Consider the following 19,681-nt stretch of genomic DNA (forward strand, 5'->3'; position numbering starts at 1 on the left):
GATATAGTATCTCAGCTAAATTTAAGTAGCACTTTAAAAATTATTTTTGTAAGTGTCGTCAATTTCTTTTATCCTGTGAGACAGGAATAAAGCAATGTAATCAGTCCTCATCCAAGGGAGTACCTAATCCTAAATACGTCTCCAAACTGTTCTTAGTCCCCTATTTCTACTAGCCCAGTCCATCCGGATCACCATTATCTCTCCGCTGGATTACTGCAACAACTTGTCGCTCTGCCTTTTGGCCACACTGCAGGCAGCTTGATCTATACAAAACGCCCCAATCCGATTATGTCATGCCAATTAACACTCTTAAGATCGGTTGTATATCCTTGTGGTTGATAGCCGTTCTTAAGTTGGTTTGTCTAGGGTCTAGACATATAGATAGCTCTTAACCTTGGCAACAATTGAATAAAGCCTCATCAGTCTCAGTGGCAGTGGCTTGGCATAAAGTGATAGTAGGATGGGGAACAAGGCTAGTGAGAGAAAATTTTTCTCTTCACTTAGCAGTGTAATCTCAGTATACCTGTTCATTTAGAAACTCCATTTACCCATTGAGAAATCTCAGAAGTCAGCAAACTGTGGCCCCAGGGCCAAATCCAGCCTCCTTTGTTTTTGTATGGCCAGTGAGCTCAGAATCTTAATTCCATTAAGATTTTTTTTTAATGTTTTTAAGAAAAATATTTTGTTAAATGAAAATTCTATGAAATTCACATTTCTGTGATGATAAACTAAGTTTTACTGGAACACAGCCAATCTTATTCATTTATGACTGCTTTTGCTCTGTAAGGCCAGAGTTGAGTAGTTACTACAGAGGGCACACTAAGCTGGAGGATATATTTACTATTGGATCCCTTAGAGAAAGAGTTTACTGACCCCAGAGACAATGCCTGTAACACAGTAGCACAGCCCACCAAGTACTTACTCCATGTTATTATCTGTGGCCCCCATGATTACAGCTCTATGGATACACATGAAATCCCCAAACTGTTTGCACTGTTTTTATGTTGTGTTAGACTAATAAATAGCTGAGTTATGAAATAAATAAAATATAAAAACTATTACTTTAAATAATAGTAATAGTTAAATACTGAAGAGATACTATTTGTGTCTATAACACAAAATAATTCATTTATATCAATTTACCATTTAAATGCATAGTCATACATAGCAATTTAAATAGATTACATGTATTGATATCTCTCAACAGCATTATCTCTTAACATCTCCCATGGAAGTAAAATACCACGTAGATTGGAAAAAAGTAAAATATTTGTCCCACTAGTTCAGAGTTCATCAGAAAACAAAACAATTCAGCAGGGTTAATGAAGACCACACCCCTAGCCTCTAGGGAGGCCTGAGATGCTATGACTGTCTCTTCCCACAGAGGACACACTGGAATACAGGGAAATCTTCAATCTGATAGCACAAAGAGGGCAGCTTGAGAAAATACTGAAAAGTCATGCTTAGATGGGTTGCTTAAAGTAAGAGTTTTGCTTTGACACAACATTGTAAAATGACTATAACTCAATAAAAAAAATGTTAAAAAAAGTAAGAGTTTTGCTTCATTTGATAACTTGGAAAGATATTAGAAAATAGATCAGCACAGGGAATATAGCCAACATTTTATAATAATTTAAAATGGACTGTAATCTATTAAAATTTTGAATCACTGTGTTATACACCTGAAACTAATATAATGCTGTAAATCAACTATACCTCAATTAAAAAAGAAAAGAAAACAGATCATTCATAATTTCAGGTCAGCTTGTTCTCTTGATGTATCATTGGACACATTGCTTTATAAACCATTTGAAATACACTTCAGAGTCCATCTGATATGTCAGGACTGATCTGATGTTAATGCAGATAAAATTGCACACTGAAGCTTTTCACAAATTTTAATCAGCAAAAGACGTAATAGGGCAATAAAATTATTGGCCTTAACGTATTAAATTGCTAAAAGAAAGGACTGTTGAGAAAGGAAACTGATTCAGCATCCTAAGAGAACACTGTCAGGGGACTGCGCATCCTCAGTAATAATGACGTTGTTTCCTTTGAGGCAAGAATTACACTGTGGCAGCGTGTTTTCTTCCATTCTTCATAATTAGGAAAACTGGTAGAAAATACATTAAAAGAAAAATACTGACACTGCAGAATCTACTTTACGAAACATAAAATATCTGAGGGGTTTTTTTTTTGCATTAATATTTCTCCTTTGTAGCCTAACATATTTTCTCTAAAGTCTTGGCACAGCCTTCATTATTGTTACTGATAGCTAGTCTGATCAAACAACAACAACTCAAGGCTTATTGTCTGTATGTCAGTCCTCAAGGGTATAACATACCAAGACAATCAATACTTGCAGTTTTCCTGCCTGAGCTAGCATATTCTGTATGTCAACCTAAAAATAAAATACGTTGAAGTAACACGTATATAAACTTATGTAGCCCACAGGAGGTGCTCAGTGGTTGGCTCTGAATCCAGATCTATAAAAATGAGTGCCTTTTCAGAAATCCTTTGTGATCTCTAAGCATCAAGAATTTCCTCTGTGTACCCGGTGCAACACTTGGTTTTGCCTCGCTGGGTCGCTGGTCTTCCATTCTTGTAAAGCTGCACCAGAACGCGTTTGATGCTGCATCCTCGCTCCTCTTGCACTAGCTCTGTTAGAATTCAGATGATGGAATCACAGCAGTCATCACAAAATGTTACTGATCGTGTCCTCTGTCTCAGCCTTTATCAAGTTTGGAGTTAAAAAAAAAGAACTGCAATACTTATTAATGCAAGCTAGGAAAAACATTCAGGGGATTATCATCAATTAAGAATAACACAAACATTTAAGTACATTAGGAATTTTTTCATGCTGCAAAATATATGACATTGGCAATTATGAAAAACAAATGTCAACATAAACATTTTTGTGTGGATATGTGTATGTATAGTCATTGCAAGTACCATCCTCTCTTTATGGAAATTCCAAAAATAAAACACTCATGCAAACACTACTGAGATAAAGGATAAATATCTGGAGTCTGGAATTTTTTTTACCAATAGACATATGATCAGTAAGATTCATTCATCTATTTGCCATTAGAATAGTAAGAGATCCGCTAACCATTTCAAATAATATGACCTAGATACACAAAGAAGAAAGTGAAATTATATTTGGTCATGGCAGGTAACTTTATAACACACAAATAGGTTTGTTGTAGTATTAACAGTGTGATCCTGAAAAGACAAAAAAAGAAAAAAGATGAAGTGCTAGATACTCTGTGGATTTTACAAGTCTTTACTGTTACTCATTATCACTTAAAAAATTTCTTTGTTCATTTGATATAGGTCTTGTGAGAAATCACAACACGAGTAAACATTTAATCGGTGCCATAAAGGGCTTCCGCATTGCCACGGGTCGCTTTGAAGTTGTGTGCTTCCCACTGATCTAGGTCGGTGCCAATGCCACGTTATGGGATTGCTATGGGAAAGCCCAAGGAGTAACTGAACCGAGTCCAAGGTCCTTGCTCTTGTATTCCTTCTTCAGGACAACTGAAACCGTTTTACAGTAGGAAGAATTTCATCTGCCATACAATAATAATGACTACCAATGACTGACCTCCTAATATGTGCTATCATAGGAAATGTGCTTTTATATACTATTTTCCATGTAATCCACACAACATCCCCATGAGGGTTTTACATAAGAGGCCCAGAAATTCAGCAGGTTGCCCAACGTCACCCAGCTATTGAAAGAGTCAGGATTTGAAACTACCAAGCATGCTGTTCCTTTTTCTTAAGATATATCTTTCTTCCGCTACACTTTCAGTAAACTTTAGAAGTTCTTATTAAGTATATATTTTATTTTATTAAGTATATACATATATATCTCTTGATCAAAAAGTACAAAAAGAAGTGTCTCCCTCCTACCTGTGTCCCCAGCTGCCAGTCCTCCTCTTCAGAGGTGTTATAAGCTTCTATAAGTAATTATGTAGATATATCTCCCCACAATTTTTCTTATATAAATGGTAACTTACATTATGCTAGTGATTTCTATTTATTCTTGTGTGTTTTTTTTTAATGGCAGTACCAGGGATTGAACCCAGGACTTCGTGCATGCTAAGCACTGCACTCTACCACTGAGCTATACCCTGCCCCCTATGCTAGTGAGTTTTAAAAAGCATTCTCCTTGGAAACTAATTTTAAGATATTTACTTTTGAACATTTTTATTTTAAAAATTTTAGTGAATGGTCTATACACATGGCTAGAAACTAAAACAATACAAAAGATTGAAAAGCCTCTCTGCCTCTTGTCCTTGAAATTCTTCAGTACCTCCCCTCAGACTGAACCACTGTTAACCAGTTTCTTTTATAACTTTCCAGAGCTCTTCTTTGCAAATAAAAGCATATATTTGTATTCTTTCCTCCCACTATATTTTATTTACATAAGCATAGCATACTGAACACATTGTTTTGTACCTGACTTCTTCCACTAAACCCTAGTATCTTGAAGATCATTCCATGTCCATATTTATAATTCCATCTTATTCATTTTCAATGTCAGACAGAATTCCATTATATGTTTACACCATAATTTATTTCACCAGTTCTCTATACATGGACATTTATGTTATTTCTAGTCTTTTGCTAGTATAAAGAATCTCGCAGTGACTGTCCTTTTCTGTGTGCATGTGTGAGAGAGTTCTTTTTAATGCAGGATGGATTCTCAGAAGTGGAATTGCTGAGTCACAGGGTATACGCATTTATTTTAATGGTCGTTGCCAAATCACACACAGGTTGTACAATTTACATTCCCCCACTAACGTGTTTGGAATTACACTTTGTCGTCCAAACCTCACCAGCACAGAACTTTATCAAACTTCTGTCAAGATGGTATTTTATGGGGGGCGGGGTATAGCTCAGTGGTAGAGTGTGTACTTAGCACGCATGAGGTCTTGGGTTCAATCTCTAGTACCTCTATTTAAAAAAAAAAAAAGACAAAAAAGATGGGTTTTTAGAAAAGATGTTCCATTTATTCATCAGCTATTTAGGCAGAGCCCTGATTGTATTGACTGTACCATTAATGGTGTACCATATCTAGGAGTACATTCTTGGGGCTCTAGACTGTGGATGACAAAATCAAGGTGAACCTTTGGTCAGCTAATTTATGGAATACCCACTCTGGGCCAGGCACTGGGAATACTGGGAGAAATGAGCCCTGGTTCCACTCAGGGACTGTAACTGTTCCCACATTGGGTGGAAATGGCTGCTAACACTTCCCAGTTGCTACTTGGAGAATGGATCCCAAATGTTCACTTGGGCTTAGACTTCCACCAAAGCTTGAGAAGATGTGGGTGGTGGTTGTGCAATCCTTCTATTTGAAATCTTTTATCTTCACTCTGGCATCTGAATAAGACAGCTGCAAACAAAAGAGGAGGCACTCAGCACACCTAATAGGTGGTACTCCCTTTTTAATTGTAGCGTGCTCTGTATCTCTAACCAGGGAACAGGCTATAGCAATTGTTTTATTTTGTTGGTAGGTGGGGAGAAGGTGTTTCTTTGTTCTTTTTTAGGGGGGAGGGGGAAGATATCAAAGGTTTATATATATATATGAGAAATAGAGGAATTATTAACTATAAAACCATCAGTTTTTGCAGATGATTCAAATAACTGCCATCTTCCAGCCCTACTTAAACTGCAAGAAAGCCTAGATTTAAACCTACCACTATGTTTGTTGATTTCTGATAAAGACATCAAAAGGTGTCCATAATCCAGATGGAAACACTCAATCATTGAAGAATTTGAACATTAAGTTAGGTCATAATTAGCCTATTATACATAATACCGTGAGGTGTGATTTTTGAGTCCAGCCTCTCTGTCCACCCCTCCCATTACCTCTGGTAGCTTATATAGAATCTCATTATGCTACTCTTAAGATTACTCACCCTCTTTATCAACTGTCATACTTTAATAAACTAACACAGGGATTAAAAAGCCTCTGATTTTATTGCTTGTACCATCAGCGCTGCACTAAATCTAGGAGTATGTTTTGGGGGAACTCAGACTCTGGGTGACAAAAGCAAGCAGAGTAATTTACAAGCTGAACCTTTGATCATTTCATATTGTTCTGTCAGCTGTTAGAAGCATCAAAGTCATTCCCACTGTGCCAGCTGGGCTAGAGAAAGAAACAGACAGCAATGTGCCCAGAACCTTTTTGGTATCTACCCCCTGGGACATGCGAACAAAGAGATTCTGAAGGATTCAGCAAGATATCCCTTCTGAAAGGTTCTTGACTAACACTCAACAGTAAGTTTTGACTGCAGTTGCTAGTTTGAAGCCTTACTGTAAAAACTTTTCCTAAAATTGCTCTACTTCACATCATTATCACTATGATCATAATCACAACTGTTAACTAATATTTACTGAGCTGTGTTTTTTATAAAATGCTGACCCTGAGGGTACAATAGCAATAAGGCATATAAAACCAGGAAAATATACATACTTGGACAAACATATAGTGCAGATAAGGACTGAAAGGGAACACAGAAAAATGAAAATGGTTGTACATGACTAGCAGAGTTATGTGTATGTTTACAAATGTTTTGTTTTGTGTCACAAATTTGTTTTAAACATTATTGCTTTCAAAAACACACTTAAAATATTATACTAGGAAAATAATTTTACAATTCTAAATTGGGGTTTTAATCTCCAGGTTAGCATTTTGGTATGTATTATTTCAGTCTTTTTTCCTTTGCTTATACTATCTCTTTATCTGTAAAAGATATAGATATAATTTACATATAATTACAGTATTCTAATATATCATTATATATAGTTATACATAACTTTACTTATATAATTTGACATAAATAATATTTAATAAAATAAGAATATACTATGTAAGTACAAATTCTGTTCTGAAACATGCATTTTTCACTTAATATATTTGGACAGGTTTCCACAGTATTATATATAGATTCACATAATTTTTAAAAACAGCGGTCAGCAAACTATGACCTGTGGGCCACTCACCCATTCTTGTAAATAAAGTTATAATGGAATGCTCCATGCTTTTTTTGCTTCCACGTTGTCTATGAATGTTTTTGTGCAACAACTACAAATTAAGTAGTTGTAAAAGAGACTTTATGGCCCGTAACTCTAAAATATTTATTACCTGGCATTTTACAAAAAAGAAAGCCTTCAAATTTCACTGTAGATATTTCATAATTTATTTAAGCAACTATCTATTGATTGACATTTCAATCATTTCTAATGTTCTGCTGTTATAAATATTCATATAGATTAAATGATAGTTTTATCTGTATTTTAGGTATCTTAGATGTCTATGTCTTGGCATATTTGTGAATATTGTTATCTAGAAGTTCAGAATTTTTTCCATTGACATTGATATTAATACAGCAATTATTTCCTTTATAATTTTTATCTTTAGTATCATGCATAGAAAGATGGATAGCTACCAGAAATTGGGCTTTTTGTTGTTGTTTGTTTGTTTTTTCAAAAAAGCTAGCTCTCTGCTGAATTCTCCAATATGTACTTGGAAGTCCCTGCTCCTCCTTATTCCATTTATATCAGGAAAACCGCTCAAAGCCAAAGCAGGAAGGGGCTAGCTGCTGCCCAGAACCCAGCCACCCTGCCCTCCCTGTGCTCCCACTGCTGGCAACTGAATTGATCTTCCCAGGCTCTGGCTGAGCTCCTTTACCTCCCTGCTTGGTAACTCCAGATCCTGACTGGCACACTGAAGCAGGCTGCCTGGGGTCCTGCCTGGCCTGGCTCTCCCCACTCTGCCTTCCCATGACTCTGCCTGTGCCCCGGGCCATCCAGGCAGAACTCAACTCTCACTTCCCTCCTTTCATACCTTGGTTCCATCCATTCTCATATCTGCCATGTCTGGTCTTTAACTAGAATCTCCTTTTGGGCATTGGGGACCCCCCATTCTAGGGTCAACAAGTTCCCCTACATTCTTGAACACAGTTTGTCTTAAATACAGTTCGTGCCCCGCTGCAATTAAAATTTGGTTTTCCACCAATACCAGTGTCATCTCCAAAGGAGACCTGTCATGTTTCCCCATTACTCACAGGGCAAGGAGGCATTGCTATATTTTATTTCGTTGCTACTTCCCTACTTTTTCTCTACCACTCCTCTCAACACGATATGTGTTTTGGAAAGAAGCCCAACCCATTCACTTATATATCCCTTCCCCCACCTTCCCTATTATTATCTATGGAAATTCAGGACCTCTCCCCTTTCCTTGATCATTGCAGGATTTCAGTCCTTCTCTCTGCCCTATCCACTGCCATCAACCTCAACAGCCACATGTGAACTTCCCAACATTCTGATCTTACAATTCTTCTGGGACCAACATAATTCCTTACCCTTCCCATGCCTCCTCTCCTTGCCAGCTGGGTCCAGCAACACTCACTCATTAATTCTGCCCCAACCTTCCATGGTCAAAAGGCTCTGTGAAGCTCTGCATCACCATTTGGAAAGCTCAAAAGCAAATAGAACTTCCTGCAGTTGAATTCTTTTTGCAGTTCTAGAAATTAGGCTTCAACTTGATATTAAGAATTTACCAGTGGTAGAGCGCATGCTTAGCATGCATAAGGTCCTGGGTTCAATCTCCAGTGCCTCCATTAAAAAAAAGTAACAATAAAATAAATTTTAAAAAAACAGATTAAAAAAAAAAGAATTTACCAAATAATAAAAATGGTTTTCATCTAGCTCCCCTGAGTTAAAGTTCTATAAAAGTGTCCTTTCCCCATAGGTCTCCATGGGTCCTGAACTGTCTCCTCCAAAACTTCACTCCAAGGCCGGGGCTTCATCTGTGGCAAGCGTTCCTGGCTCCTAAAGCCTGCCTCTGCATCACCTCAACTCTCTGAATATTGCCTGTGTCTAGATTCCAGTAGCCACATTCACCCTAAAGCCAACTGTTCACTTGAACCCTGAATTTTATAGGTTTATAAATTTCCTGACTACTATGTTCTGCCTCCTTGACTGGACATTTTCCAAGTATCAACAACTGGGTCTTTATCCTTGGCACCTGCTCACTCGAGTAGACTGGTCCAGCTTCAATTCAGTCTGTCCCACGAAGCTGCAATGAACTTTTCTGTGACCAGCTTTGAAATGAGACGTGATAATAGTCCCTGAACTTCCTAGCATTCTCTCACAGCTGTCAGGCTGGATTTGCCTTCTCCCTTTGTTCTCCAGTTGCTTAATATCTCCCTTGCCCCATGGGCTCCTTGCTTTTTCTCTTGCATCACTTGCTTCCCTGACTGTTCTGGGACATTCCAAACTTTTTAGATCCTCTCATGTCTTGGTTTCTCTGCCACCTTCTCTCTGCCAATAATCCAAACTTGGTTAGTGCCTAGGGTCATCGTTAGGATCATCTACAAAATTTCCAGGTCTCTTCTCTCTAGGTAACTGGTTCAGTCTTACTTCTCCACCTCCTCTGCTCTGGCCAACAAAATGTGAGTAATTATGAAGCCTCATTTCCAGGCAGAAACTTTAAGAGATAATGCTTCCTTTGCCACATTCTCTTTCCTTTTGCCTCCATGACCAACAATATACTCCGAGGAAAAAAGTGGCCAACCAACCTGCAATGGACATGTAGCGATAGAGGAAATAAATCTTTGTTGTTTTCAGCATTTGTGTTTAGGGGGTTGTAATCGTACATAACCCAGCCTATCCTGACACATACTGATCCTACTGTCTATTTCCTCTGCTCACATTTTCAGCCTGTAGCGAACCCAGTTGTTTTGCTTGGTCAATGTTCCTCTGAAAACCACTCCTTCCCCACTTCGAGTTTGTGTAATTCATGGCTTCAGGGGTGAGTGTGACTCAGACCCAGTCAGTCAAACTGTCTCATCTCCTGGCCCCAGGGGCTAGTCCTGCGGTGGTCACAGCACCCAAGTGGGGCCAACTGGAGTCTATATGAGGGTTTGACTGGAAAATTGGGAGAGAAATGCTCTTTTTGTGTGGGCTTGCTAAAGCAGGTCAACTGTATTCTCAGGGCTGCCAGTGGCTACCTAGGAAAGTGGAGCCAAACAATCGAGAAAAACACAGTTCTGACGACACTGTTTGAGGCCCTGGATTTAGCCATGCCTTAAATCATTATACTCTTTAGACTTTCCTGTTATGTAAGCCAATAAATTTCCTTTTTTCTATCATCTATTCTGCATTGAGATTCCTGTCACTTGCAACTGAAAAAGTGCTGATTAAAACAGCTGTGAAGCATTAATGGCAACATCGGGAAACTATAATTTTTCCTCATACTTTTACCCTACAGAATATCGACTGAAGTCACACTTGGATCAGCAGTCCTTTGGTTCAGCTTTATTTACTTCCTGTTTTATTCCATATGGTGCCTATTCCACAGTTTCTCTTCTTCTGAATTCCTTTCCCGCTCCCTTTTCCCGCTCCCTAAGATAAGCTAGCCTTTCACTTCTCTGAAATCAAATTCATCTGTCTTGAGCTTCCTCCACTTTAACCCCATTCTTCTGTATTTGCCTCTATCCATGTTTCCAAACTTAACCACATTACTTGTTCCTCTGCGGGTGGCTTTGTGTCCTGGTTTTCCTCTTATATCTCTGACCACTCCTGAGTCTCCACTTCTTTCCACTGCAGCCTGGGAACAGCTCTTCACAGCCTCGACCTGTCTTTTCTTCCAGTGTGGATCCCTGATATCTCGTTCATTCCTTCGGCTTTATCTGTCACCCACAGGGAAATACCTCTCCAATCAATACATTCCAGTCTTGGCCTGCTAGAATTTTGCATTCACATGCCCCAGTTGGAAATGTACCTCAATCTCAATATGCCCCAAAGTGAAATTATTCTGCTCTTTCATAATTCAAACTCTTAGTTATTCTGGGCAATCTCAGTTTCTCTCCTCTGTACCCTCAGATCCAATTAGTTACTATGTTCAGTCAATATCACCCTACAATACCTCCCCAAACCACACCCTCCTCACTACAAACACAGCGGCTGGTTCTGGCTTTTATTACTTGCTTTGCAGATTCATGCAATCATTGCCTCAGTTTCCCTAGGATGATCAGACTTCAGAAGGCCAAAAACAAATGAAGTGAAAAGACAAACTGAAGTAAGGTTTCAGTTGCTACCTCTGGTCCAGGCACATACATCAGCTCAGGACTCTCAGTTGACTGCCTGTTAGAGACCTGTTATTCACAAGCTGGGTCTCAAGATTTCATACCTCTAATCATATCCTCAGCATCCTTGGAAATAGTACATCTTATGCTCAGTGGCCTTTGCTGAAAAATTCTTTTGTAGTCCTTATGGCTCCACTGAAAATTTTAAACATGCTATTGTAAAAGGTTTTCAGAACTCATGCAATATCACTGTTTGGTTAGAGTGTTTGCCCAGCCTTGTCCCAGGCTCTGACCTTCTAGTTTAACTATAGTCCTGAACAGTTTTTTGTGTCAGGGTCTAATAACTAAAAATACCCTCAGATATAGGTGGTACCAGTTCCTTTCTTGAAACAGCATGGATCACTCTTTAAAAAATTCAGTTGCTCAGACTAACTACAGAATCCAACCCAAACTCCTTTGTCTGTTTCTTAGTCCATTTGGGCTGCTGTGCAAAATACCATTAACCAAGTAGCCTACACAGTTGACCCTAGAACAATGCAGGGATGAGGAACGCCCACGGTCTGTGCAGTTGAAAATCCTAAAGTAGTTTATAGTTGGGCCTCCCTATACACGGCCCATCCATATGTGTGGTTCCACACCCGGGATTCAACCAACCAGGGACTGGGGGTTGTGTAGTACTGTAGTATTTACTATTGAAAAAAAAATCATATAAGTGACCTGTACAGTTCAAACCCATGTTGTTCAAGGGTCAACTGTGAAAAAACAGAAATGTGTTTCTTATAGTTCTAGGGGCAGAGAAGTCCAAGATCAAGGTGTCGGCCTCTCTCCTTGGCTTGTAGATGGCCACTTTCTATCTCTGTCCTCATTTGGTCTTTCCTCTGTGAGCATCCATGCTTGTGTCCAAATTTTCTCTTCTTATAAGAACATCAATCATATTGGATTAGGACCCACCTGAAAGACCTCTTTTTAACTTAATTACCTCTTTAATGAGCACTTGCCAATATCCTGGTTTTCGAAAAGTAGATTTGACTTAGATGTGCAGAAATGGGGGATGCTGTAAGGACACAATATTATAAACAAAGCCCAGAAACCTGGCAAGGAAACCTCAGGGAATGACGAATGGGCAGTCTGGCTGGCAAGAGAATCAGACATGGGAAATAATACACAGATAGATGGTGTCATGGGCTGAATTGAATCCCCCTTAAATTTATATGTTGAAGTCCTAATGCCCCAGGACCTCAGAATATAACTATATTTGCAGATAAGTTCTTTAAAGAGGTAATTAAGTTAAAGTGAAGTCTTTAGGGCCCAGCTTAAAGTCTTTGCAAACCCTGGTTTAGCCAATAAACTAAACCATTTCTCCTAAGGGAAATACAGGGTTAGGTTCCTGCAAGCCCCTGATCACATTTTCATCAACCAGTCAATACATAACCTTCTTTTATGTGCGTTTCTGTTTAAATACATCTTACTTAAGATATATGTTGTTGATTGATTAATGTTGAACTAACAGCCAACAGCACCATAACTCTCGTCTGAACAAAGCTTATCTAACACTTGTATTTTCTGTGTAAGGCACATCACAGCCTTCTCGTGCTAAGGAACACTAGACAGAACTTCAGCACTATGCTTGGGGGGGGGTCATTTAAAATAGCAAAACCACCAAGAAAAAGCACAAAAATGCAAAAACGTGGCACTAAATAGACCATAAAAAAGTGACTTGTTTACAGTATGAACTAAAACAAGAAGGCATAGCATCACCTTGCTTAAACTCAGCTGGGAACATGTGTGTTGGGCAACTCAAATTTTCGTTGCGCTGCAGGTGTTTGTGAATGAAGCAGAAGTGCTGCAAGTGTGGATTTTGGAGTCACAGATAAAGTCTAGCAAATCGATGAATTCGCAAATAAGGACCTGTAAGTACTGAGAATCAACTGTACTACTAACCCCATTTTATAGATAAGAAAACTAAGACTCAAAGCAGTTAAGGTCTTTCACAAGGTTACTGCTTGTGAAGTTGGCACAGCCAGGATTCAAACTCCAGTTTACAGAAGAGGGAGATTTTTTTCACCTGTACCAAGTCAGGGTAAGAAAAAGAGAGCTAAGGAAATCAGCTGAGCACACTAACACGGAGGCTGCAAATAGTGAACAGCTTTGCAAAAACTTGCCAATTACACAAAGCATGCTTTCTGGGAATGGCACCAAGATATTAGTGAATAGCAGTTTTACCCTTTAAACAAAGAGGATTGTTCTTAGAAGTGCAGCACTAATATATTTATCTGATGGCCCTAGAGCCCAAGTGACCAAAATCCACAGCCTTTGTTTCTGCAGAGTCTATGTTGCCAGCTTCTCAATACAATTGTGTCAAAAAAAAAAAAATACATTCATGCTCAGGCATTACATAGTATACAAAAGCATAGTCAGGGAACAATTAAAGTAGGACAATTCAAGGAGTTAGTTTTCAAGTCTGTAAAAAGGGCCTTCATGCACCAAAAGCATGGTTTAACTACATCACAATGAGCCATTAAAAAAAAAAATAATAGTTCATCAAAAAAAAATCTGCTAAGCTCCTACTGTGTACTGGGCGTTATGTTAGGTACTCAGCGTGAGTGGTGAATATGAAACAGGTCCTGCCTTGGCCACAGTCACAGTTTGTGGCCGAGACAGGTATAATTGTGTGTGTCTGTGTGCGTGTGTTCCTTGGCGATTCCGCTCCCTTTCCCTCCCTCCCATACCTAATGCATCTGTACATTTGCACAACTTCTGAGAGCCTCCAAGGAGAACTCAAACCATCTCCCTTAGGGCTGAGATACATAGAATGAATCAGCTGACCTGGGGATGTCAGAAGCCAAATTACAAAGCAATTTCAAAACCCATGAGAGAGAATTCACCTGAGGCAAGAAGGAGTCAGAAATGGGAGAGAGGGCAGGAATCCCAGGCCAAGGGTGACTTGGGGCACTTTAGGAGGGCTCTTTCTTGCACCTGTCTTCACTGAGCCACTGCCCGGACACCACGTGTCCCTGATTTTTTTCTGTCTCACTGATCTCCCCTTTGTGGAACCCACCTCCTCTTTCCAGCCTCTAAATAAGACTGTCCTAGGAGTCAGTATGCAAATTTCTTTTCTTCCTCTTCTCCCTAAGTGATCTATCTCCTCCAACCTCAGGCTTTTAAATCCAATCAAGGTCCCAACAAGAAACAGATGGCACACTCGAATTAAGAGAATGCAAGCAGAGATCACTAAAGGGACTGTTTGTAAAGGTGTAAGGACAGCAGTACTTTGAGGCTAGTAAGGGGAGGAGCTATTTCCACTCAAGGACGGGAAGGGGTGACCGGAGGGAGCAGTTACTGCATCTGGAGGGGCAGCTATGTGCAGGCTTGTACATTTTCATGGAGGGGCTCAGGCAACTGAGGGGAACTGCAAGAGGGGAAGCTGGGGAGTAAATCACACCACCTTGCTCTCTTCTCTTCTGATCTGTTGCCAGGCTGGCTGAATCCAGCTGGAAACCGGAAACCACGACTCCTGTACGGAGGCAGGGAGCAGGGTGGAGAGGCCTGGAGAGAGAATCTGGAAGGCCCACAAAGCTATCCAGCACGTGATCATATGTTGAAGAGTCTCAAATTTTTACAGCTCTAGCCCTCACCTTTCGGGTTGAATCACAATGGCCTGCTTGGACCTCTCCGCCTGAATTTTCTACTTGATTGTCCCTTGCCCGGGCTGGGTCCCTGCCTATCCTGTTCCTTCCTCAGTCCCCTCTCGGTTTTACCACCATTCACTCGGTTGCTTAGGCCCAAAACTAGCTTCATCCCTGAATGGTTTCCTCTACACCCAACCTGCAAGCAAGTTATATCAGCTCTACTTTTAACAAGTGTCTAGAATCTGGATACTTCTCGTCGCCTCCACCGCTTCTACCCTGGTCCATCCCCACATCGTCTCTAGCTTGTATGGCTGCAATAGACTAATTGCCCCCCCACCCCACCCCCACTCCTGCTCCCATACGGTTGATTCTACTTCTGGCCGCACTAGGTCTACACGGCAGCCAGAGTGACCTTCCTCCAGCTACTCTCTAACCCCCTTCCCTATTTAGATTGTCTTCCCAGCAACTATCTCCACTTAAATGCCTGTCATATGTTTATTCATTTACTTGTTTTTTGTCATTTTCTCTGTCTATAAAGTGTAGGCTTTAGGAAGGCAGGGATCTTCTTAAATGAAAAAATGAATAATACCTCTGTGAAAGACACTGTTAAGAGAATGAGAAGACAAGCCAGACTGGGAGAAAATGTTTGCAAAAGATATATCTGCTAAAGGACTGTTATCCAAAATATGCAAAGAACCTTTACAATTCCACAATAAAAAAACAAACAACTTGATTTAAAAGTGGGCTAAAGTCCTTAACAGATGCCTCACCAAAGAAGATACACAGACACTCTTCCTGTTCTCCATCACAGCTCAGGATCAGGGTGACAAGGAGAGTCCCACATGGGAACTTCGCATCTGTGAGCTCTGCCTCACCGTTCATGTGAGGGAGAGTGGAGACCAGCTGACCTGGGCAGCCACGGTGCTGAAACAGCTCACGGGCCAGACCCCTGTGTTCTCCAAAGCTGGGTACACCTTCAGACGCTTTGGCATCAGGAGAAATGAAAAGATTGCCATCCACTGTATGGTCTGTGGGCCAAGGCAGAAGAAATCCTGGAGAGAGATTAGAAGTAGTTTAATACTTGGCTGTCACCATCTTAAAACTCTTTAAACAGAGGCCTTGCATTTTCATTTTGCTCTGAGCCTCGAAAATTACATAGCCTGTTCTGATTTTGCCTTTCATCCCTGGAGGGTGAGTATTGTGATTACATGGCTGAAGGAGGAGGGGGCGGGAAAGCTGCAAAGGGGAAAAGTAAATGCTGACCACGCTTATGTTACATGTCACTGAATATGTGCACTTTTAATTTGAAGGGTGAATGAAGTCCTTGGGACAGTTCAAGGGAGGAGGCTCTTAGAAGTAATAAGCCCTTATTCAAGGCTCTTAAAAATACTTTTAGAAATTAGAAGAGTGGTTGACTTTGGAGGGCGGGTAAAGATGGGTACTGAATGGGAAGAGGCACATGGGAAGTATCTGCAGTGATAGTAATATTTAATATCTTGATAGGAGTTTGTATGCATTTTTCAAACGTCAGAAAATGTACATTTAATATCTATGCATTTCATTGTTTGTAAATGTTATATCAAAAGAAACTCTATAAACAAAATTGAACTCTAGTTAATGATATGCATGTTGAAATATTTAGGGGGAACTCATATCTGCAATTTTAATGTTCAAAATGCATCAAAAATTAGGTAAATTAAGGTATATATAAGGAGATGGATGGATGGATGGACAGATAGACAAATAGGTATGTGATAAGGCAGGAGAGTAAAAAGTAATGGGAGATGCTGGGTGATAAGTACGTGGGTGTTCCCTGTAAAATTATTTCAACTTCCTATGTCTGAAATTTTTCATGCAACGTTGGGAAAAAATACTTTCAGAAGAAAAGGCAGCTTCCATTTGTTTTTGCAATTTACTAATACAAAACACTTCAATGGGCTTGGCAGTTATTGTGAGATTGAATACCTAAGCTAATAACTAAATGCTATTTCACTTAAATTAAAAACTCAAAGAGGCTCTTTTCAGATCCCCAAGTCCTTAAAAAGTTTGAAGAATGTTTCTAAAATGCAACATTGCTTGTGCTCACCTTAAAGCCATTTAGGGGCCGTAAGAGTCTAAGAATTCCAGGTCCTCAGGATGATTTATAATGCATAGAGTGTATGCTCTCAGCAGTGTTTTTCCTCTCTTCTTGACGTCAGTTGCCATTTGTAAGGGTTGCCAAGGTAATGACCAGACACATCTAAAGACAGGCTTGCAAGAAAGGACAGCATACTTATTTTTTCTCTTTTAGCATCAAATACATTTAAAATTCATAACACATTCAGTTTGATGAAATTCTACTTCACAGAGAACAAAACTTTCACAGTACAGATAAGAACCCTCCCACTTCCCCTAACCCTTGTCTTTGCAGCTCTGCTTTTAATGACTGGAGTGGTTCAAAAACTGCATACAGACTTTTAAACTTGCCATGTTTTTTTTTTTTTTTTTTTCTGGGAAAAAAAATGTGAGATGGTACTGGCTGTATTTTATAAAATTATTTTGGTAAAGTCAATAGAAAGACCTAGTTTTCCTCAAAAAGGAATATTTCCAAAAGGAATATTTCACATTCCTTAGTAAGTATGTGATTTTTAAAAATTAATCAAGAAATAATACTTGGGGTTATCGATCAACATGGTTAATCGATATGTTTCTAGTGGGACAGATTCGTCACATCACACTAATTCTAAGATTTATATCAATAAAAGAGTAAGTTTTGCAACTTTACACACTGACAGATACGTTTTTGTTTTGTGGCAGCGATAAGTAAACCACTGTGGGTTGAGGAGGAACCTATCACAGTTAAGTTGAATTTCAGTCTGTTTTGAAATGAATTCAACCTGATACTAGAAAATTATATTCAGGCATACACTTCAATATTCTATTTCTGTTGGTGGCTCTTTTATCTCAAAATAAGTTCTCACTATTGTGTACTCTTAAGTGTGTGTGTTTTGGCATTACTGAAATTCATGTATTTACTTTTCAAATTAAATTCAAAACATTAAACAAAAGTCATTTTCTAAGGAAATCCTTTATGTTTGAACAAACGTTTAAAAGTATTTCATACAAGACACAGGGATTTTTTTTGTTCTTGAGTATGCTTGCCCTCTAGGAGGCCAGTATAGTGGGTCAGAAACACATCTGTCCTCAAACACACTTAGATTCTCTTAATAACCCGTTGTGAATTTGATGATCCAACATATTTACCTTTTTTGAGACTGTTTCTATTTTCAGTCTGAACCACTTTCATTAACTTTGTACCAAGTGTATCAGATTGTAACTTACCTCCTCTTATGCATCTTAGAATTGTAAGATTCAAGCTTCAAATCATGTGCCCTTCCGCTATGGAGTCTGATGGAAAATTCACCATTCACCCAGTCTACTCCTTTTCTTACTTAGTGGGACGCAATCACACACTTTTCTGAGACTCCAGCCCAGGATTCAGAGTCCAAACCCCTGGAGGTCATTCTCTCTCCTTTGGTTATTTTGGAACTTCCCCAGCTCTGTTATGTGTTCCTTGAGAATAAACAGCATTTGATCCATGTGTACAAATGGATTTTAGTTTGATCCTTAAAACAAATGAATGGATTAATAAATGCTGAATGGTAACATATTCATGGGTAGATAAACTGCTGATGTGGGAAATGGGCGGAGAGGAGAAAAACCATGATCCGAAATACCTACTGGGTTGATACCTTCCTCAAATTTTCCAAACCTCTGTTTTGCTTGAATTTTAAGGGTAAGAGACATCTATTAATGCATCCGTTATGGGCAAGCTTGTGACAGGTAATCAGTCACGGAGTATGACTGAGCCCCTGATTTGGTGCCTGGCACTGCTCCAGGATATTACAGAATCTGTGCCTTCTTGTGGCTTTCCCAACTACCAAGCTTCAGAGACCATGTGAAGAAAACCAGTACGACCCTCTGACTCAGGCAAAATCTGTCCCTCCCTAAACTCCTATTTCTCACAGATTCGCTGGCTTTGCGTCCTATTTTCCAGCTCTCCTCACGGTGACTTCCTCAGACCTCCTGTCTGGCTTCACCCACTCCAGCTCTGCCGTTCCACACCCCACCTCACTCTCACCTGCCTACTTTGCTTAATTCTGACAGCTGCTCCCAGGGAGAGAGCCCTGCCCCAGCGCCCTGGCCCAGGGAACCACCCCAGCCCCCCTTCCTCCTCTATTCACAGCCTTCCCACCAAAGGAAAGGATTAGACGTGTTAATGTCGTCCAGATAGATTTTAAATGTACAGGGGGCAGAGCTCACAGAGTTGAGAGCTGGGTGACCTTGGGCAAATACCTAACAATTCTGCATCTGTTTTCTCTTCAGTAAAAGAGTTAGACAATGATGTTCACTGGGTTATTGGAGGGATTAAATAAATGATGCACAGAAAGGAACTACACAGAGAAGGCTTTTAAAAAGATGGGAGCCATTGATACTTTGAGATCATCTCTGAATTATTGTGTGTCATATTTATGTGGATGTCTGAGATGGCTTCAAAACAACAGCAGCAACAAGAAGGAGGAAATAAACTGGTTTGGCCCAGAGAAATTTAAAGCGAAAAGGAAGAAACGGCCCAATTTATCTAAACTTCTAATTTTTATGCAAACTCACTCAACTAACATGTATTAAATGCTTTCTATTTGCCAGGTGTCATGCTGGCAATAGGTAGCTGAGTAGATGTTCCTCTCTTCCAGGGACGTGCAATCTAGTTGAGAAAACAATCATGTAAATAACCATGTGGTGGTAGGTGACAAATACTGAAAGGATCATTCCTGGGAGAAGCCCTTGACTCTGCCTGGAAAGATCCGGAAAGGCCAAACCCATGTTCTCAGTTCCCGGTAGAAGCAGCCGGGCAACGAGGAAAATTTCCCACCATTGAGCTTAGCCAGGGTTGAAAACGGGTAG

This window comes from Camelus bactrianus, chromosome 1 (genome assembly GCF_048773025.1).
Source record: "Camelus bactrianus isolate YW-2024 breed Bactrian camel chromosome 1, ASM4877302v1, whole genome shotgun sequence".
NCBI lineage: Eukaryota > Metazoa > Chordata > Mammalia > Artiodactyla > Camelidae > Camelus > Camelus bactrianus.